Genomic DNA, 7,539 nt, shown 5'->3' with positions numbered 1-7,539 from the left:
GCAGGAGGCAGCCGATCAATGACTCTCTCATCATTGATGTTTCTTCTATCTCTCTCTCCCTCTGCCTTCCTCTCTCTGAAACCAATAAAGACATATTAAAAAAAAAAAAAAGTGGTAGTGAAGATGGGTGATTGGAGGTATGACAACCAGGAAAGGGGAAGAGTCAAGAAAGGTAGAGCCTAGGAGAAATGGAAGGACTCAGATGCCTTCTCTGAACCAGGAGTAAAAAAGTGAGGAGACCTAAGTAAGAAACATTAACATGCCAAAGTAGTAACTCAGACACCTTTAAGATTGTATGTTGGCTTTTTTTCACAACTGGTTTGCTGGCTGAACACAAATATTGTGAAAACCACCACTAAATCAAACCCAAAATGGGAAAGGAAAAGAATTATAACAGCCTTGTCATTGGACATGTAGATTCTGGCAAGTCTGCTACTACTGGCCTCCTGATCTACAAATGTGATGGAATCAACTAAAGAACCATTGAAAAAATTGAGAAGGAGGCTGCTGAGATGAGGAAGGACTCCTTCAGGCAAGCCTGGGTTTGGATACACTGAAAGCTAAACATGAGTGTGGTATCACCATTGATATCTCCCTGTGGCAATTCGAAACCAAGTATTTTGTGATCATCATTAATGCCCTAGGACCAGAGACTTCATCAAAAACATGAAGACAGGCACATCTCAGGCTGACTGTGCTGTCCTGATTTTTGCTGCTGGTGTTGGTGAATTTGAAGCAGGCATCTCCAAGAAGGGGCAGACCAGTGAACATGCCCTTCTGGCTTACACACTGGGTGTGAAACAGCTGATTATTGGTGTTAACAAAATGGATTCCACTGAGCTGCCCTACAGCCAGAAGAGCTATGAGGAAATTGTTAAAGAAGTCAGCACCTACATTAAGATAATTGGCTACAACCCTGACACAGCAGCATTTGTGCCAATTACTGGTTGGAATGGTGACAAACAGGCTGGAGCCAAGTGCTAATATGCCTTGGTCAAGGGATGGACAGTGCCCCGTAAAGATGGCAATGCCAGCGGAACCACACTGCTTGAAGCTCTGGATTGCATCCTACCACCAACACGTCCAACTGACAAGCCCCTACATCTGCCCCTCCAGGATGTCTACAAAATTGGTGATATTAGTACTGTTCCTGTGGGCTGAGTGGAGACTGGTGTTCTCAAACCCAGCATGGTGGTCACTTTTGCTCCAGTTAACGTTAGAACTGAAGTAAAGTCTGTTGAAATGCACCGTGAAGCTTTGGGTGAAGCTCTTCCTGGGAACAGTGTGGGCTCCAGTGTCAAGAATGTGTCTATCAAAGATGTTCACTGTGGCAATGTGGCCGGTGACAGCAAAAATGACCCACCAATGGAAGCAGCTGGCTGCACAGCTCGGGTGATTATCCTGAGCCATCCAGTCCAAATCAGTGCCGGATACGCACCTGTGTGGACTGTCACACAGCTCACATTGCTTTCAAATTTTCTGAGCTGAAGGAGAAGATTGATTGTCATTCTGGGGGAAAGCTGGAAGATGGCCCAAAGTTTCTGAAATATAATGATGTTGCCATCATCGATATGGTTCCTGGAAAGCCCATGTGTGTTGAGAACTTGTCTGACTACCCTTCTCTGAGATGTTTTGCTGCTCATGACATGAGACAGACAGTTGCTGTGGGTGTCATCAAATAGTGGACAAGAAGGCAGCTGGAGCTGGCAAAGTCACCAAGTCTTCCCAGAAAGCTTAGAACGTTAAATGAGTATTATCCCCAATACCTGCCACCCCAGTCCTAATCAGTGGTGGAAGAATGGTCTCAAAACTGTTTGTCTCAATTGGCCATTTAAGTTTAATAGTAAAGACTGATTAATTATCACAATACATCATAAAACCTTCAGGAGGAAAGGAGACTGTTTTATGGACCATTTGGTTTTTGTGTGTGTATGGCAGTTTTTAAGTTATTAGTTTTTAAAATCGGTACTTTTTAATGAAAACAACTTGACCAAAAATCTGTCACAGAATTTAAAAACCCATTAAAACAAAGTTTAATGAGAAGAAGAAGAAAAAAAATAGATTGTATGCTAAAGGGTCAAGAATCTAAATATATACTATCCGCTAAGGGCAGAACTAGAGGTGAGAGGTGGGGAGACTTATGAACAATATTTTTAAATATAAAAACCATAGAATATGCACTCCATTGTAATTAGAAATATTCCATCTTTGACTTTCAGCCCTAACTAGTAAATTAACCTGTCACTGAAATCTTGATTCTATCCACAACTGATGTTTTTCCTCTATGGGTATGTCTATTTGTTTATACTCCTATGGATTGCAAATTCCAACATGTCTAAAAACATATAGCTTGGTGTTTAAGATAGAAAAATAAACTGGCTCCTAATAAAAGACCATTCCTCTCCTAACATCTCTCTGTAGACTGGGCCACACCACAGAGTTTGTACATAACCTGTAATGTCCTCAGCTAGGGAGCCCTCAGGAATCTTATCCAACTTCCCCATTCTTTAGGGTGGGAAGCTGAAATAAATGCATGAAGGTGAATTACCCAATGTTAATCAGCTGGCCAGTGCAGAATGAGGACTACAACTCAGATCTCTATTTCCTATGCATTGTGTTCTCTTTGTCCCTCATAAAAACAGAAATCACTGACTATGCCACTACCTGCCAAGTTTGGACATCTGTTCCTGTCCTTCCATCAATGTGGTTCATTTTCTCCCTGCCTGGGTGTGACTTATCAAAGGGACATCATCTAGGGTGCTCACTTATAGGGCTGATGCTGGGTAAGGGGTGTGGTGGGAACTGGGCCAAGGTACCTGAGATGGTCTAGCTAGTTGTTTCTGGAGCAGGATTAACAGGGTGCCCTGTGCCAGCTGAGGGGTGATGTAAGTACCCAAAGACCAGGCAAAATCCAAGGCCATGATTATTCAGGATCTCTTCTGCTGTGATTAGAAAGGCTGGGTTCCCTTGACCTCCATACCAGTGTTTACAAAATATTCTGGGGGTTGCAGATCCTTTGAAGTTCTTTGACAATAGATGTACTCTCTTCCCAGAAATAAATGAACATTAAATCATACACACATTAATTTGTATATAATTTCAAAGGTATTAGAGATGCTCTGAACCTTCAAGGGCTGATCAAGCATCATCTAATCAACTCTGACTCTGAACAAACCTTCCCTATTGAAAAAGAATATCAAGAGAAGTAATTTGTTCCATGAGACTATCTCAGAAATATTCTAAGTTTTATATACAGCAAGTTTTTCTTCTCCCAAACCCCTGATATTTTCCTTGGGTACAGAGGGAATTGTTTGGCATTGGAACTGTCTTCCAGCACATAAGGAGAGTTGAAGGGTAGCTGAGGTCATGCTGATAGTGAAGATTCCTCCATGCTGACCACAGGCCCCTGTATTTAACACTGAACTCCTATCCAGGCTTCCACAGCCACACACCAGCTTTGATCTCCACCCAGCCTGTCCTAATCTCCTCCCACAGGCCAGGTTAGATATTTCATGCATGCTCAAGCCCTTTCCAGCATTTCTGCCACCTGACTAATGATGGGGCACCATATGTTAGCAGCAGGATATGGACACCCACTTATGGGTTGGTGCATAGATCTGCCCTCATGAAAACCATGGCTTCCTAGTGTGTGGCTCACTCCCCAGTGACACAAAGCATCTGTTTTGCATGAGTCTACAATTAGGACACAAATGACTGGGGTTCCTCCCACTGTGGGCTGAGTTTGTGGTAAGTGGCAAACATATGTGTTTGAGTTACCTTTAAGTCATCCCTCACCTTCCATTTACCTGGCAACTTAGAGCAGTTTGAGTTATTTCACATGTACATGCAGATATTATTTAACTAAACAATCCATTACTACTACAAAGTTAAAAGATCAGGATGCAAAGGCTTTATGACATATTAAACAGATTTTCACCCAACAGCATTCCCAAGGGTTTCCAGGTTACTCAGGTCATTTAGTGAATTATAACTGAGAGGAAAGGCACTTTCAAAGCCTGATGTTAAAAAACAAACAAACAAACAAGCAAAAAAACACCAAAAAAAAATAAAAATAGATATCTGTAACACAAGAGGTACTTCTTGCCTTTACACTTCATTAAATTGGAAACTGGTAAGCATATAGATTACCTTGTGTGGTTGGCACTTCTGTGCATTAACTGCATATTCCCCAAACAATGGATGGTAACCTCATGGTCAGAATCACACATCTTTGAGGTCTCTGTTACTGATTAGGTTACACTGTTTTCCACTGGCTGTTCCTAATATATGTGCCTTGTTCTATACACAGGACCTTTTGGGCCCAGAAGGCTGCATTAAGCAGTATCTGTTTTGCTTTATCATGCTTGAAAATCCAAGATCATCTAAGCTTAAAGTTTTCTAAAAATGAGGCCAGGCTCTTATTCACTTTTCCAATTAATTTCATTTTCAAATTTAAAAATAATTTGATTGCAAATGAGAGATATTAAATGCACGGCTTTTAATAATTGACTATTTTTTTAGTCATTAGCTATAGAATTAAGTATGCAAACAAACATGTGTTCAGCATATATTAGCCAAACTTGCCTAAGAGAAAAAGCTAGAGAGCTGTCATACATGGAGGGATGTGAGAACAACAGTGAAAATATGGTATTAACTTAAATTTATTTTTGTAAGTTGTAATTTAAGTGAAAATTTGTAACCATTCCCCAACTTTTCTTTTTTTTCTCCAAATGAGTAAATCAATAAGCTTTTATAAACTGCCTGATTTATAAAATTAGAGAAGTTCAGGAAATAATGTGTGCTATAGCTACTTAGTAACTACTGTGCTAATTAGCTTTCTTGAAGGCCAAGGTCATTGAAATACTGTATGTCACAGAAAAATAACTGAACTGAAAATGAGGATACAGCCCTATTTCTAGCAAAGCTGCCAGTCAGCTGTGTTACTGTGGTCAAGTCATTTAATTTTCTTAGAACTCAGTTTTCACACCTGTCAAAAAAGGGATTGAAAAGTGTTTGCCTAAGATCTCTTTCTCTGAAATTTCACGACTCTCAAAATGACAGTTTAATCAATAATTTCAACTTTCTGTTCTACCAAAAGTATTTTGACTCTATTTTCACCTAGGGAAAGACACATTTCTAAAGTGCCCCCTGCCAAGTCAGAGTAGAATAAAACTATTAATGACTACTGAAGAGCCTGAGACTGATGAGAGTGTTACAGCACAGGAGAGGGCCTCATCCCCACCAGGAAGTGGGGTTCTTGGTGTACTGCTGGAATAAGTATTTTGGGAGGCCTCAATGGGAGGATGAGATATGGTAGAAAGCTTTATTTCTATGGAATCATTCTCCTGGGTTTCCAAAATCCCATTTCCCTTAGTCCAGTCATAGAAGTAGTGTAAGTGGGGCTTTAGTAAAGCTAAAATCAGAGCTAGTGTCCAGAGTTTCTGTTCCATGTTAGAGCTGAGCCCAATCCTGCTTTAAGCTAGCTTAACTTGTGTTTCCAGCTGCAGTCCATTAGTCTATTGCATACGGGGTCTGCATGGCTGTGGGCCATACAGGTGAATGCAGTGAAGCCAAGCTTGAGCCATGAGCCAAGAGAGAGAGAACTCCTTTGTTTAGAGGATTATGTATTCCCAAATTTTTATGCACTTGCAGTGGCCACACCCATTCTGGCCAATGATCTTTGTTTTCAGGTGTAATTGACAGGCAAGTACCTTCCCTATGTCATCTCAACTTTACTGGGCATGTGTCTATTTCCCTTTGTTGAATCCCTTCCCCCAATGTTTTGCAGTGAATAGACCTGTGGTTCCCTGGAGAGTGCAAAGCTGCAGCTTCCTGGTGAAGCTGCCCAAATGACATGCCTATAATGTCTGGCCTTCTCTTTGCTCCTTTTCTATTATTAATAACTAGCTAATTACAATGGTATCAATAGGAGAAACTAATATCTTAAATATACCACAAAACACGTAATAATCTGTTATACTATTAAGTGTGTGAAGTAGTGCCAGCAAATTCAGTTCTAAGATTCTTAATTAGGCTATAATTGTATATTTCCCTTCTAATACTACCTTGTTTCTATAGTTGGTAAGCAGGGAATCTTAATTTTGCAGAAAAAGAAAAAAAATTTAGAGGAAAATGATAAATGATGAGGTAGCAACATAGGAGAAGGAATTGAGAGAAGGACCATTTCAACCATCAGTCTCAAATGGTAACGAGTGAACCAAGTGAGTTTAGAAAAAGTTTAGAGTGATCAGAATTTTCACACTGCTAGATATGCTGATGCTGTGGACACTCAAGTTATGAAAAAGAAACCATGATGACGAAATAACACTAACATTGTTTGTGATTATATTGACACACATAAAAATGCATTCTGTTAAAAGATAGTTTTTTAAGGGTAAAATCATGATGATCATATAAATATAAAATAAATACATGTCAAGGAATGCATTTAACTCATTAAATAATGATTGAACCAGTAAGGTATTTTAGCTTGTTCAAAGGAGAATTCAAATTAATACACAGACGTAGGCAGATAAGAAATGCTGAAATAAATTTACAAATAAATACAAAAAACAGTATACTCATAGGGAAGTCTTCAATTACACTCCTCGGGCACAACTAGTTTCCAATTCTGTGGACAAGGGTCATTTGCATTATTATTAGTTTTATAAATTTACAAAGTTGTAAAATCACCCTGATGCAGGAAAGGAGGAATAGCTCAGAAGGGTACATAAGACAGGACACTCCTTAATCCTTTTTTCACCCCTCCTCAAAGTCTTTCACAATTTTTCCTGACAATTTACATTGAGGGAGTGTAATGTGGTAGGGTGTAACAAATTCAGGATATGGCAACAGGCAGACCTATATTTAAATTCCTTTGTTATCTTGAGCAATATATTTCACTTTTCTGGGTCTCAGTTTCTTTTTCAGTAAAATGGTGATGACAATACCTACCTTTCAGTATTATTATGAAGGTTAAATAAGGTAAACATATAAAGAAGTTAGTTCAGGTCACCAAATAGGCTCTGAATATATAGTAGGCTTTATTTGGTAGTAATAATTACACAAAAAAGTCCATAACAAACCAAAGAGATGATATGGCTTTCCTTTGGAAGAAATTGGTCTTTCTGTGATCCAGGTACAGTTAATACAGGTGAGAATGCTTTGTAAGTTATAAAATCCTGTATTTTAAAAATCAATTATTTCTCATTCACTCCTGGTGGGAATACAAAATGTTACAGCCACTTTAGAAGACGGTTTGGCAGTTTTGCATAGCTAAACATACTCTTACCACACCATCCAGCAATCATGCTCTTTTGCATTTACCCAAATGAGTTGAACACTTATGTCCACACAAAAACTTGGATGTGAATTTCTATACCAGTTTTACTCATAATTGTCAAAACTTGGAAATAACCAAGATATCCTTCAATAAGTGAATAGCTAAACTAACTGTGGTACATTCAGACAATGAAATATTATTCAGTGATGAAAAGAAATGAGCTACAAAACCACAGAAAAACATGGAGGAAACTTAAA

The 7,539-nt window shown here is 39.1% G+C and overlaps 1 pseudogene; it reads left to right on the top strand.

Moving 5' to 3' along the window:
* The first annotated feature begins 371 nt into the window (after positions 1-371).
* On the top strand, positions 372-1,738 carry LOC107541982 (elongation factor 1-alpha 1 pseudogene; annotated as a pseudogene).
* The last annotated feature ends 5,801 nt before the right edge of the window (positions 1,739-7,539 follow it).

The sequence above is a fragment of the Miniopterus natalensis genome, chromosome 2 (assembly GCF_054644295.1).
Source record: "Miniopterus natalensis isolate mMinNat1 chromosome 2, mMinNat1.hap1, whole genome shotgun sequence".
NCBI lineage: Eukaryota > Metazoa > Chordata > Mammalia > Chiroptera > Miniopteridae > Miniopterus > Miniopterus natalensis.
The sequence above is the reverse complement of the archived record's forward strand: the minus strand, read 5'-3'. Positions and strand labels throughout refer to the sequence as shown.